The sequence below is a fragment of the Pseudochaenichthys georgianus genome, chromosome 6, assembly GCF_902827115.2.
Source record: "Pseudochaenichthys georgianus chromosome 6, fPseGeo1.2, whole genome shotgun sequence".
Classification (NCBI taxonomy): domain Eukaryota; kingdom Metazoa; phylum Chordata; class Actinopteri; order Perciformes; family Channichthyidae; genus Pseudochaenichthys; species Pseudochaenichthys georgianus.
This window is the reverse complement of record NC_047508.1, coordinates 41,227,911-41,242,761: the sequence shown is the minus strand read 5'-3', so window position 1 is coordinate 41,242,761 and position 14,851 is coordinate 41,227,911. Positions and strand designations below refer to the sequence as shown.

The 14,851-nt window shown below is 40.9% G+C and overlaps 1 long non-coding RNA gene across 1 annotated transcript; it reads right to left on the bottom strand.

Annotated features, from left to right (window-relative positions):
• Positions 1-714: 714 nt before the first annotated feature.
• LOC139434021 (uncharacterized) lies at positions 715-1,546 on the bottom strand. Its single transcript, XR_011643424.1, has 3 exons — positions 1,458-1,546; positions 1,300-1,373; positions 715-769 (listed from the first exon to the last, which is right to left on the bottom strand). It is a non-coding gene; the product is annotated as an uncharacterized lncRNA (long non-coding RNA).
• Between the last annotated feature and the right edge of the window lie 13,305 nt (positions 1,547-14,851).

The following is a 14,851-nucleotide window of genomic DNA, read 5'->3' as shown; positions in this document are numbered from 1 at the left end:
TTGAGTTTCTTATTCTGTCAGTAAATTATCCAGATGAAATGTTTATCATTATTTTAGTCAACCCTAAACAAATTGATTGTACCTTTTTAATAATGACCTTACATGGTCGCCAAAGTTAAATTAACTTCAGAAAATCAATTAATTTCTCCAACAGTCAACTATTTTCATAAAGAATATATATATTTTTCAAAGTCAACTTTATTGTCAATTTTACTCAGTTTGTGTTTATAGACAGAGAGATCAAAAAGACTTTTAAATCAAATACAATTATACAATTTACAGATATGTATACAAATATATATATATATATATATCCTATATACACCATCATGTATAATGATGGTGGACACTTCACTGTCTGGATGGCAGCTTGCTGGTCTCTGCTCAGTCGCATTGAGGCAAGCATTGCCTCAAGCCCCCGACCCCCATGCCCCTTCACCAGCTCCGGCACGGTGACAATGGCCTGATGTTGAGGCCGCGGCTCTGGCTCAGGTGAAGCCATGCCATTCCACACTGTGCGCCCCTCAGTGCAGACCTGAACCAGTCTACATCCTGAGTGGCGATGTCTCTGGCCAGTGGGTTGTATGTCTCCTCTCACTGTTGGTAAAGTTGAGACACCGGCTGGACTACTTTGGAAGTGCCAGGCTTCCTCCACTGGCACTCAACATCTGTGGAGCTGATCTGCTGCTGCAGCGTGGCTGCATTTGTACATCCCCCGTGCACAATCACAGACAGCGCTCTGCATCGCGCCATCGTCTCCCATGCAGATCTGTACAAATAAAGTAAGTACCATGTTTGTTAGCATGCTATAATAGCTTGAATGAGCAATAATACAAGGATGGTCCGGATCTGGGGGTGGGAGGGGTTATTTTTCCATAGTTGTGTCCTCTTGTCTGATTGTTGTTATTGTTTGTTTTTTCTGTATTTTTTGTAATGTGTGTTGTACTGGTTGTGATTGTTCATTGTATTTTTCTAAATGTGTATGAATACATTTTTGAAAAACATTTGATCAACAATAAAAAACGATGATCAGGATCTAGACTCAGTGTGTAGTTTATTAATTAATCAATGCTCTCTACATTAGGAAAACACATACCAGTGTACCAGAGGGAGTCACGCACAGCTGTGCCTGGATAACCAAACAAATTGACAAGATAACCAAAACCCTTGAATCTACACACAGCAAATAAACTCAAAGGACACAACAAGATGTAAAAGGAGATCACACATACAGTCTAGTCGATATAAAACTGGCCGCTTCAATCTGAAGAGCAACTAAAACAAAACACGGGAATGTACCTTGTTCTTGTGAACACTAATGTTATCCACAGCATACACAGAGACCACGAAGTTCTTAAGGAGAAAACTAGTTCCTGAAACAAAACACGTTAGTGTACCTTGTTAGCTAATGTTAGCTAGCTGACATTAACGTTACACATTGCACTCATATTACTCACCAACATCTTGTAAAGCCGGTCCCGCTGCTCTTACAGAACCGAATAACTCCCCTTTCGTGTATGTACAGCTCTCAACGTGTCCAGACTTGTAGTGATGTTCACCTCGTTTTATACTTTTATTCTCATTCTGAAAGAAACAGGTGAAATTTGCTAACGTGATGGTGAACATTTGCTTTGTGATGGTGACGCGTATTGTGCGAGACGAGAGACCTGTAGTTCACTGAGCGGTTTCACACAAAAAAATGTGTAACTTCACAGTTTTACGACACATTTTAATTTTTTTGACTTGCAAAATATTCTTTTAAATTGACAAACATCATATGTGTCATTCGTGGCACAATTCAAACGGGATCAAAAGATAACCTTTCTCTCTCCATTGACTTCAATGTATAATTTTACGCTTCCGGGGTCCCATGGAGGCTCCCGGAAAGGGAGGGACTTCGCCTCTCTATAACATAGCATGTACTGCACTTGTTTGTTTTGGCCCTGAAGTGCAAGACACAACAGCATTTCAGAAAACACCACAGCATTTCAGAAAACACCACAGCATTTCAGAAAACACCACAGCATTTCACATTGGACGGAAAGGGTATTCCTTTAGAGAGAACACTTCTTGTTTGTGATTGGACAGAGCCAGCCAGAGAAGCACTGCTGTGATTGGTTGTTTTTGCTGCCAGTCAAGAAATGACGCTTCATTATTGGTCAACACCCGATAGCGAAATATGTCCCAACCTTTATATATACAGTCTATGGTCCCAACACATCATCAGCCGTTAGCACACACTCAGAGCTCACAGCTCCTCATATCTGTTCAGAAACTGGACAAAAGTTAAACATGTACAAACCACAGACTGTCTATGTCATGGTGAATACAGTCGCTGCTTTATTTAGCAGCAACAGGTTAGTTTAGCCTGATGGATCCGATTCCATTCAGAAAACACGCATTTTAAAAGCTTTTTCGCCTGCCGTCTTGTTTGCAGACTTGTTAAAGCGTTAATTCATGGGTTTTACTAACCGTTATCAGTATGTAGTTACTTCGGCACCACTTTGAAACGTTTATTACAATTAAATTACGGTCAAATATGTTCATTTTGTTGTAGTTGGTATCTCCCATAGAATTTACATGGAGATACGCCCCGCCCCCTCTCCAGTGCCTCTTGTTTGAATGACAGGAGCAAACGGAGCAAACACAGCTGACAGCCGCGGTGAAACTCGAGTGATTAGAGCGATGCGAATATTGGGTGGTCTACCATAGTATTTACATGGAGATAAGCCCCTTAGAAACCATGAGTTAATAAAGCATTAATTCTGTGTTTACTCCTGTCATTCAAACAAGACGCTGGAGAGGGGGCGGGCCGTATCTCCATGTAAATCCTATCGGAATCGGATCCATCAGGCTAAACTAACCTGTAGCTGCTCCGTCCACATTCACAACAACGTCATACAGACATAAATAAAGCAGCGACTGTATTCGCCATGACATAGACAGTCTGTGTTTTGTATATGTTTAACTTTTGTCCAGTTTCTGAACAGATATGAGGAGCTGTGAGCTCTGAGTGTGTGCTAACAGCTAACGGCTGATGTGTTGGGCCAATCACGAAGCGTAATGTCTTGACTGGCAGCAAAAACAACCAATCACAGCAGTGCTTCTATGGCTGGCTCTGTCCAATCACAAACAAGAAGTGTTCTCCCTAAGGAATACCCTTTCCGTCCAATGTGAAAGTCTGTGGTGTTTTCTGAAATGCTGTTGTGTTTAGTGAAATGCTGTGGCGTTTAGTGAAATGCTGTGGTGCTTTGTGAAATGCTGTGGTGTCTTGCACTTCAGGGCCACCGTAATTATAGCTATTATTCATGATAGCTATTATTGCTATCATTGCTATTTATTGCTATCGGGATGTTAAGAGCATTCCATGGAATATAACAAAAAGTGTTTCTGAAATAAATTACATACCCCACCTTTAAATGTCCACACTTCCTTATGGAGCTTATGATGACTTGTTGATGGATGCAGCAGTCATCAAGAGGCTGATAACCTTACCTCACCCACCCTGTGCTGATATAGCTGCTGAAAAAAAAATCCAAAGTCCAGTGGTGGACATTTATAACTGACTTCATTTTTACTTCAGCCTGCTTGTATCAGTGCAGGGCAAGGGCAAACGGCAGCCCATCACTCAGTCTGCTGAGAGGGGAAGGGGTCGTGACCTCCTCTTCTCCAAGCAGCCAGGAAGATAATTGGGGACCTCCATCACCTTCGACTCCCCCAAACTCCCTCTGGTACTTCCAGCTAATCAACCCCTCACCTCTGCTGCTGCAATATTGCCAAGAAAGCATCAATCCAACAAGGACAAGAAGCAGGAAAGGCTTTCGTGGAATCCTCTGGAAACAATTCTATTTATTTAATGCTGGTTAAAATGTAATCATCCTTCATTTAGTGTCTATTTCCCCCCAGCTGCAGCTCACATGTCTTTTACACAGTGGTGAAAAGCAACTAAGTACATTTACTCGAGTACTGAACTAATTTTGCGGTCCTTGTACATTACTTGAGTATTTACATTGTACTTTTACTCCACAACATTAATTGAATACCTAAGCTCTCAGATTTTTCCACCAACAGCTGATTTGAGTCATTATTAGTGTCCCATCATTAGTTCAAAGGGATACAAAAAAAGAGTAAGAATAAAGACGGATTACTTAGCACAATTTACTCAAATCTGTTAGTTATAGTTTTTGTATTACTTTTTATTTATTCTACCAATTAAATTAAATATGAACACATACATTTGATACAGACAAGGTACCAGAACAGTTCTGCATGTGGTGAAGTACATTTACCTGAGGTACTTTTGCCCAATGTATTTGAATTGAATAGTACTTTATACTTCTACCCTTCTTTCATTTAGAAGCCAACTAGATCGACAACTCGATTTACTTTTTTCAATGCCATTTCTTTCTTACTTTGTAATTACAGTTTTTCTCGATTGCTAACACACATTTTTTTTAAATTGCTCAGTTTCTCAGAACACTAAACACAATTCACAAAACCACACACCGAAAGTGCAAAACACCTAATTTCTCCTGCTAAGTGAAGAACTGCACTCAAAACTACATACACTTTTGCACCAAATATAACGCACTTCATTCATAATAGATTGTTTGACCACCCAACTACACACTGCTGAGCATACTCTAAAGCACTTTCATCTGTTCTGGGCTGTGCTCTGTACAGAGAGGGTTCTGCAGAGAAAGATTGTTTACAGAAATACAGTAAAGGAAGAAATACAAATCACATTTTATTCAAAAATAACACTGTGCAACATGCATCCCAGCACACAGCTACTATGCTTCGGATCTCTCTAAGGGTGATGTATTGTTTTCCAAACCCCAGTTTGTAGCTGCTGCTTCCTGCGCCTCATTGAACATCCTGAGCCTTCCACCCCTTTGTTTCTCAGTCCTTCAGATAAACAACAAAGATATCGTGGTTGGTCAGTGTCTGTGTTGCATAAAAGTAACTTTACCACAGTACATTGTGCAGGATTTCTGTACAGTTATAGTATGCAACATGCCAACAATTAAATTACAGTAATGAAGTAAATACGTTTCACACAACAGATATAAGCACTGAGATATCATGAACTATGCAGAGCTACAAACTGGTGACCAGAGGCGGATCTACGGGGGGGGGGGGCAGCTGCTCCCCCCCCCCCCACTGTAGAGCCTTGCCCCCCAGCTGCCCCCCTAACTTTTGTTTCCCTAAAACTGAGCATTTCCCTTTCCACTAGTTTTGTTTTTACTAAGGACGAGAGCTTGAAACTAAATATTAATAAAACGCAGCCGTTTGAATCGATAGCGTTTAACAGACGGGCGCTGTTTGGGCCGTTACGTTACAAAATACTACGCAGACAGCGCTAGCTGGGAGATCGATCTCTTTGCTAAACTACGCGGTAGCCTACTAATAAATCCACGTAAACTACACATCACAGCCATGAGGCCAGATCAATGAAACCAGGATACATCCTTTACCGTAAACACTGGATCTAAACACAGAGCCTGTGTGCGTTTGATAAATACTTTCTGATGTTATATTTATGATATGCTACATATTAGCTAGGCTACATGGCCCTAACGTGTAAAGTTATACAAGCATTTGTACCAGTGCTTTTCACAAGTAGACTCGTGCAGGCCAGAGTAGCTGGAGTGATTCAACAACAACAAAAAGATATATCTGAGAAGTGATCAGGACGAACAGAGAGAGGGAAAGGAAAAGAGAGTTCACTGAAGAGACCAGGAGGGTCAGAGCAGGAGGAAGAGGAGGAGATGAAGACATTAGTGAAGAAGAAGACATGTAGGCTGTGAGGATTGGAATAAAGATGAAGTATCAGAAAGAGGGCCAGAGGCAGGGATCAGGAGGCAGATGAAACTCCAGCTGGACCACATGGTATGTTCTTATTCTCCTTACATGTTCCATTACAGCAGCTCAATCTAGCAGCTCTTAGTATTGACACATATTGAAATGTGTTGCTGCACAGCTCACCTTTAGCTCTCTGAAGAGATGGGTGATGTCATTTGTGTACTTAATTATAACTAAGTACTTACAGTATGCAGAATTCTGAGTATTCTCTGAATCGGGTGCCTTTTGGGTCTTTATATCTTTGAAAAATGAAACCAAAATGTTTGGTCAACATCTGGTAGTGGACTACTTACATGTTCCCACCTCAGGCACAACATATAAATAATTATAGGAATTTCCTTGAAAAAATGTAAATGAGGGTAAATGGTATGGCTTGACAGGGTTGAAACAAACTGAGGGACGTGTGTCAATATTGCAATTTCATAGATAATTCAAGTATTTTTTCAGAATTTCTTTTTGATCAGTTAAAGTTGACAATCATATGATTATATTAGCAGCAACATTTTGGGATAATTGGCCATTTTGATTTGTTTAATAATAAATTAATATGTAATAATGCTTAGTGAGGACATGCAAATATGTCTGTCTACTACTAAGACAACCAATCTTTTAAAAACAAAAAATATATATATATACATTTAGTTTTACATTGTAATGCAAAACAACCTGTTTCATTAATTCATTGCTTTAAAATACATGTTGTAGTTTCCTTTCATTTAAAATTGTTGAAGTAAGGTTGGGGGACTCAAAGGGCACCCGATTGTTTGTCTGAACACCTTGTTTCTCTTGTGCATTAAGAACACTTGTGTTAGGGCATGAATTAACAATAAATAGGTTATATACAGTATAAAATACCACGTACTGTCCGCCCTCCCATGCCACCCTGGCATGACCTCGTGCCCCCCCCTTTGCCACCCCATGTAAAATGTTCTAGAACCGCCACTGCTGGTGACTAACCTGTTTAAGTCTAAGTGTCCGGATTACAGAGGCGACAGTAACTCGGCTTAGATTAGGCTGAACCCTGTGTCCAGCCTCTCTCATCGTCAAACCATGGTTGATAACATTTCATTTCATTAGAGAGTACTCTTCCTCCTCCTCTCCTCTTCCTCTTCCTCTTGCTTCCATGTTGGCTTCCATTGTTGCTGTAAGAAAGTACTCACCTGTGGTCTTTTCATAGTGCTAACATCCTGATTGATGATCAGGTGTTTGGTCAGGTGGAACGTGTTTCTTGATCATTGGTCCATGTGTGAGGCATTCTGAATATCAGTGTTTTAAACCTGCTAACACGTGACTTCATGTCTTCTTCACGTAATTAATTCAAATGTCCACTAGATGGCAGACTAAGCCCTCCAGTTGAGATGGAGGACATGGGAAAGTGTTTTTGGACTTCTTCAGCTCTGTTGCTCTTCCCTCCATTAGGATGCACTCTCGGTCCGGATCTCCCCTGAATCCTATTACCTTCCCTTCTCATAACCACTGACATCAAACCCCGCAGACAAAATAAAACACTTCTGTGTCAGACCCTTGACAACACTATCATGTTGTTCTCTAACCTCTTTCTATCTCTGTCTCTTTGTTGTTCTCCGGACTCCCTTCACAAAACGTTCATCTTGCAGGTTCCCTTCTTATTGCCTAATGAAGATAAATATCTCCGATCCAATTAGCTGTCTTCATTAAATTACATTCCACTGGCCCTCATTCAAACCACCAGCACACACCAACCTGTGTTTTCAAAGTGGTTACAGATCTAATTAGCTGAGGACATTGGGTCCATATCCATACTGATACAAGTCTGGAGATAGAAGCCTTGCTGTTGTGTTTATATATTGCAGAGGAAATGAAAGGTTAGGCTTAAGTTATCTAAGAGTATACGTCCACACTTTAAGGTCATACACATCACTGTCTACACCTGGAACAGCCATCATTAAATACAGAGGTAAATCCCAGATCAAATGTACTCTAAAGGGTCTGTGAGCATGTTTCTCTTCAGTGATCACGATGTTAAGTTAAATGTTTGTTTTCCTTGTGTCTTAATATGTGTCCTTGTTTGATGTTTGCAAATGGAGCGGCTATGATGCAACATTTCAGACTTGCTAAAAAAGACTTACTAAAAAAAAGTAATATATTACATTAAAAAAAAGTAATATATTACACTACTTCGTTACTCTCTACATAAAGTAACTCGTTACTTTCCTCGCAGAGCCGCCCGTCCCTCCCTGCAGGCAGATCACGCAGACTGCTAAAGTTTCAAATGTTCTCTTTAGTTCAGTTTCCATTGAAGACTGATCCAGATCCTGAATGTTTTCCTATCTGACCGTGGCTGTCCTCTGTCTCCTGCTATCTGTATATTTTGCGCAGCTCGCGCTGTTGCGTCGGCGTGTTCTCCTGCGTGTTGGCCATGTGTTGCACTGGAACCAGACACCGCAAAGACTTCAGCCGAGCACGTACGAACTGCGCAAGCGTGAGTGGCAATAACTCTCCTTACCAGCAGGCGGCGGTAGTGTGTATTCGTCATTCAAAACAGGCAACAACCGGAAAACAGAGAAGAAGAACAGACCACGTGATATAAACAAACTTAGCTTCACCTTAGCATGTGTTCTTTGCAGGTGTTTGTTGAGGTTTGATTATGACTGATTTTAGAAAGTAACGAAGTAACGCGTGTCGGGGCAATGTTAGTAACTGTAGTGTGATTACTGAATTATAAAAGTAGCGCGTTACACTACTCCGTTACCGACAAAAGTAATATTATTACAGTAACACCCAACTCTGCACATACCGTTAGTTAGTTTTCACTTATGTTTCTGTTAGAGTGATTTAAAAGGAGCCTTTGAAAGAAGCTGCTACTGTCAAAAAACCCTCCAGTGTGACCTTTTCCAAAGGCGCATTTACCGCTCTCTGTGACAGCCGCATGAGTTTCCTTTTCCTGACAGTTTTTGTTGGAAACCAGTTTGAGTGAAAAGGGCTGTCTTTGCTGCAAAGGTGAACGTGGGATAAGAAACATCTGACAGTGTTCAAGAAGAGTGAAATACAAACGTCTTCCATAGTCGTTCTTCTTCAGAGAAAAGCAAGGAAGTGCTCTATCGCTTCTGGTATCCCTGCCTTCTGAAATGCTTACTGCACACCGTTGATCAGTGGGAATCATCTGCATAAATACCCGAGGCTGGGTCACTGCATTAAAATGATCTTTAGAAGCAGACACATATTGACCAGGTCAGATTTTGCACCTTTCGACACGGGCTGTTTATACGAGGTTCACCTTTAACCGCTTCTGTGTCCATTCATCAATGACCTTCAGAAATTTAGAAAGAAATGAAGGAAACACTCCTTTGCTCTCCCCCGGGATGTGTGTGACCTTTCTCACACATTTCACAGCCATCCAGGGAAGGGTTCTCTCAGCATGATGCACGCTGTTTTTTCAGCTCCACAAGCTCTGCGTTTATACAGAATTCACACCTGAGAGAACCCCAGTGCAGCCAAGGTCTTCCACTGTGTCTGCCAACGCGCACCGGGACAAGCAGCAAAATAAATCCACACTAAAACACATAATAAATTATGGTAATGCACATTTCATTAAATAGCTTTGGGGCTTGGTGTGTAACAGATTACATGTAATGGGATTACAATAAAATACATAATTAGATTACTATTACATCTAAAAAATTGCTAATACTTTAATCTATACAACTTCTGCCTCAATCTGCTTTGTGGTTTTCACTTTCTTTGGTTCATTTGTTCTGTTCTTAATTCACTAGGTGAACCAATATGTTCATAAAATACTGTGTGTAAGCTTAACTCTGCGTATTAAACTAAAACGGAGAATTTTCTATCAGCTCAGATTGTATTTCTGCTTTTTTAAACTGTAGTATGTGCTCATGTGTTTCATTGTAGGTGTAACAACACGTTCTCACTCCCAACCCGTCACATATTGACGGACGGTCAGGGCCCCTCCCCGTCACTGTAGGCCTATTACATACAGGGTACCCCTTGGAAGTCAGTTTTCAACGGGCAGGGCGTCCCATAGACCTTCATAGACCTCCCATAGCGTTGATAATAGACGCCATGGTTGTTATTGTCAATATTAAATTAATATAATAATAATTAATTTTTTAATAGTCACACTCCATTTCGCCGATTTTCTTGTTGCCCCAGCTGGTCGACACCTCTTTTAGCAGAAACAAAGGCTACATTAATGTATTAAATCGATGTTAATCCATGTGTGGTAGTGAGAACGTGTTGGGTGTAAAGGCTGCTGCCTGCTATGCTGAATGAAAGGCAGGTTTTTGATCCTAAATATCTTGGTTTCTTATCTTACATTGTTCTGTTGTCTTAGATATTCCCCTTAGAAAAAACATACTTTTGCCATTTCCTATCTCTTGTATTTATTTGTATTTGATATTGAGGCGATCCAAAAGTAACCGACAGTAATCAGGTTACATGACTTATATTTTGACACTCAGATTAAGTTACTGACTAAATTTTTTGACAGGTAAGTAGGAATTGTAAAGGATTACATTTGTAAAGTGAGCACCAGCCTCAACCCATGGTGACTAATCACATACCCAAACAATACAAGACATTTGCAGCCAGTAAATGCAGCGTAATAGCAGAAGATTGGGAGGTAAACATCCTGTTTCCGAGAATCCGCCTTTATGCAAGGACATTGAATCATCATATAAGGAGAAATCCATCAGTGGAGGAGATGGAGGCACCGTTTCCACTAACAGTACCCTACATTACAATCCCATCACTTTGAGAGAGGGAAATCTGCCTCTGCTATCTCACACTGCCTACACTGCTTCACACATATCTGAGGTTTGTTGAAGGGTATTTTGGGAAATGTGAGAAATGGCTAACATTTAGTAGGTTTAGGGAAATTGGGCATACGACTGAAGCAGCTCATCCAAAAAGAACTTCCTGTAAATCATTGAAAATAACACATAAAAGTGAGTTTTTTGGTCGCTTTTTATTGGGCTAGGGTTTGAGGCTCGAGGATTTATTTACAGAAGTCAATCACACCTGTTTGGCCAAATGAAAATATCATAAAACAATCTGGTGAATTTAGGAAAGAAACAAACATAAATCAGGTTAACATTTTCATCAGATTTACCATCAAGACAACCATCTCTGCTGTCGGAGAGAATCTTTAACCTTTATTTTCCTTTACATTTTGATCAACAACAGTCAATGTAGTCAATGTACGATAAGAGGGAAAAAAGCTGTCTATATCTTTGTGTTTACCCAACATTCCTCACGTGTACTTAACTATTACAAAATATGACATTTCCAGATGAAAATGGGTTCTTCCTCCATTGGCCCACCAAACAGATATTCAAGTTATGAACAATCCAATCCACCCGACCATATATTAGTTTTGGTGTATTCTGAGGAGTAATGTCAACTTTTCTAATGTATAAAAGTTGTGGACTATTTTAGACTTTAGCCACTGATTACTTTTGTGAAGGTGTCCTTTCTTCTAGCTATGCCACAGTAGCTAGCTGCGTAAGTCTAGGGAAAGCAGTGTTGGTCGGTCGAAATATTTTGTCAAAACACTCAAAAATGAAGGAACAGATTCCCAAAAAGAGATAATCCGGAGACTGAGGCCTTCTGATCATGGTGTTGTTTCTCAATACAAACTCTCAATAACTATTGCATGTATTGCTAAACTTGGTTTGGACATTTATAGTCATCCAAGTTGCAATAAGTTTGCCTTAAAGCCCCTGTCACGAAGTTGACACCCGATGGACACACGAATATGGAATTGTGAATTTCGCACGAAGATGGCCCCGAACCACACACGAAGGCAACATTTACATTACATTTAAGACATACAACGAAAGTGACAAAAACAATTATGTTACAGTACTATGATACTGTACTGATATCTTCAGACTTTGTTCTTTACTTTATCCGTCTTTATATGTAGAAGATATTACGTTTTCTCCGTAATGTTGTTTCCATAGCAACAACAACTTCCTGTCAACTCTCCTTCAAAATAATATATTATATCCTTTTCAGTTTCACAGAACACAAATTGGGTTATTTACATAATATGTTTACATGATTTTGTTGTGCAATAAAACAACCCGATGGACACACGATAAAGGAAATGTTCAAATTCGTCTCTGATCGTAGCAACATCGGGCCATTCGTGAGGGCATCTTAAGCCTTCGTACTGTATGACCGCCGGTGGAGTTTCTCAGGCTCCGGCAGCAACTTCGTGAGCGGAGGCAAAATCTTTGGCATGCCAAAAAATTGCCGAAGGACCTTGCGAAGGTTCATCTTCGTGTTGAATTCGTGTGTCAATTTTGCCCTTCGTAAGGCCATCGTGAGGGCATCTTGTTATCATCGGTGCCATCGGGCATTCGCCCCAATCAGAGTGAGGGTGAATGCCCGATGGCACCGATGATAACACGAAGATGACACGATTCGACAAGATGCCCTCACGAGTGCCTTGCGAAGTTGCCGCTCACGAAGTTGCCGCTCACGAAGTTGCTGCCGGAGCCTAAGAAACTCCACCGGCGGTCGTACGATGGCTTAGATGCCCTCACGAATGGCCCGATGTTGCTACGATCACAGCCAAATTTGAACATTTCCTTTATCGTGTGTCCATCGGGTGTACATTTCGGGACAGTGTGACAGGGGCTTTACACCTCATCGTCATCTAGTTCAAATTCGTATCAGTCCAACACCGACCAAATATTCCTCAGCGGCATTTTGTGTTTATGACTAAATAGCAAATGTTGACACGCCAACTGCTTCTAGTATCTTCTACACAACAGCATGTTAGAAATGTCAATGTTAGCATGTTATTATGCAGACGATAGCATCGAATGTGAAGCCCTCCTGTGCATCGCCAACAGAGCTGCTAGCATGGCTGCACATTTTCCTATTGAGTGCCTTGCTGAGGACATCATAATATGTTCAGGATTCAGCCTGGAAACCTTCCACCTTCAAGTCCTCTTGTGTAAATGTGAGGCCACCACCACCACCTTCATCTTCTTCACTCCAATGTAATTTATGTTGAGGAGAGTGTGATGCATCATGTTCGACATCCTTTTTTCTTTATAGGACCAGGTATGGGAATGGGAACAGGCCGAGGTTGCAAACTTGAAAACAATTGACTCTGTGCAATCCTTCCCCCTTGTCCCCCGAGGGTTTTCTAAAAAATCTCCATTCAGGCTGTCTCCCGAGGTGCTGATAAACTGTAGTACATGTGACCCTCTTCACATGCGAATCAATAATGCTCTGTGATATCTTCGTTTTAATCTCGCCAGTCAATTACATTGCACCTGACAGGCTAATCTAGAAGAACGAATTACTGTTTGAGTGGCCCGTGGCAAAAGGGTATCGCTCCACGTAGAAGAAAAAGGGCTTTCTGGCTGCTTGTAGGAATCAGAGTGCAGAAAGAGAAATTACTTCATATCAAATTTCAGTCTCGACAAGAGACACAGGAGAAATAATTCACTCTTCATGTGGAAATCAATACGAGTCCGTGTTTGCAAACTTCCAGTCAATTTCAGGTTCATCACAAGATGCTGATTTGTTTGGCAGACTTTTCCATAAACTTCTCTAAGTGGAACAATTGGTCACGTCTCAGCCACATGTCAAGAACAACCTATTAAGACTTGGACAGAGCGAGAGTGCATTTCCAGGATAAAGTGCCGGAGAATTACTGCAGTGGAAATGAACCAGTGGGGATATGTTTTCTCCGTGGAATATATACATGTATAAGCCTTAATTTTTGTATGAAAGACTCTCCGCAACTTTCTTTTCCTTATGAACGTAAACCTTGTTTGTTTGTGTTTTTCTCTTTGCTCTGTGTATCTCTCCGTCTTGGGAATGCAGGATTAAAATATTAGCGCTTCCTATTCAAACTCTTCCCTCTAGTTCAAAACAAAAATCAATACGAGTTCCATTATGTACATTTTTTTTCAAAGAAACCCATATCCCAAGGGTGGGGTCGCTCTCTGTGAGTTTTCGGGTGTGTTTAGACTTGAGGATATGCAGCATACCCCTCTGATACAACCAAACACTGCCTTTGGATGCACATTTTAAAGAAGTTCACTTGAAGCTTAAGCTTTTTGGTTGGTTGAGATGGTTCCCTGTATGCAAACAAGTTTGGGATAATCCATTTTTATAGTGTTTTCTGTTAAGTATTCATGATGAAAATGTTTGTGTGTGTCAAAGAAGGACTTCTAGCTCCTGGGTGTAATTGGTCGTTGTTGTACACAGGGAATGTCCCTTTCCACAGAGGGCCTGAAATGGTCCGGCCCCTTGATGCTGTACTGTAAGTAGAACATAAAGAAAAGCATCTTATTAATAGCTCAGAGTAGGGATGAATACAAACAGTAAATCAGATAAAAGCTAGCAAAGTAAAACTTATTCGAATGCAGACCAGCAATATATTCACGAGTTTTCTTTCTTCAGAGAGCAAAATGAAGATTTGTGCTAGTTATGCCATTAAAGTGGTTACTCCCTGCTGCGTTAAAAACGGAATATAAATACAGTTATTTGTGATAAATCTTCTTTAATCTCGCTCATCGTTTAAAAAAAAAGGAAGTACCGAAGCAGCGTCAAATGGCTCTCAAACACACCATTACGCTGGACCTCTGTGGTGAATTTTCTCCATGCCAATTACCACGCCCCGTAATTTGTGCCGTCCAAACAGTAATGGGCAGCCTAACATGAGAGAGTGAGAGCATTCGGAAATAATTTCTCGCTACGGAAATGGGAAGACCAGTGACCAGTAAAGTGGCCTTGCTGCTAATTAAAAAGCCACTGCTCTGCCTCATTAAAGCCTGCAGTCCTCCCGGGAAAAACTCCATGTCCCCGGCATCAAGAGAAGGAGCAGTCAGAGGTTAGGACTTAGAAAAACCAAGAGGCTTGGGGAGGATGACATCCAAATCCTAATTAAGTTAATTTCATGTTCGGCGGCGGCCTATCAAGCCCTCACAGAGTCAGGACTCCAGCAGACATTCGGCTAATA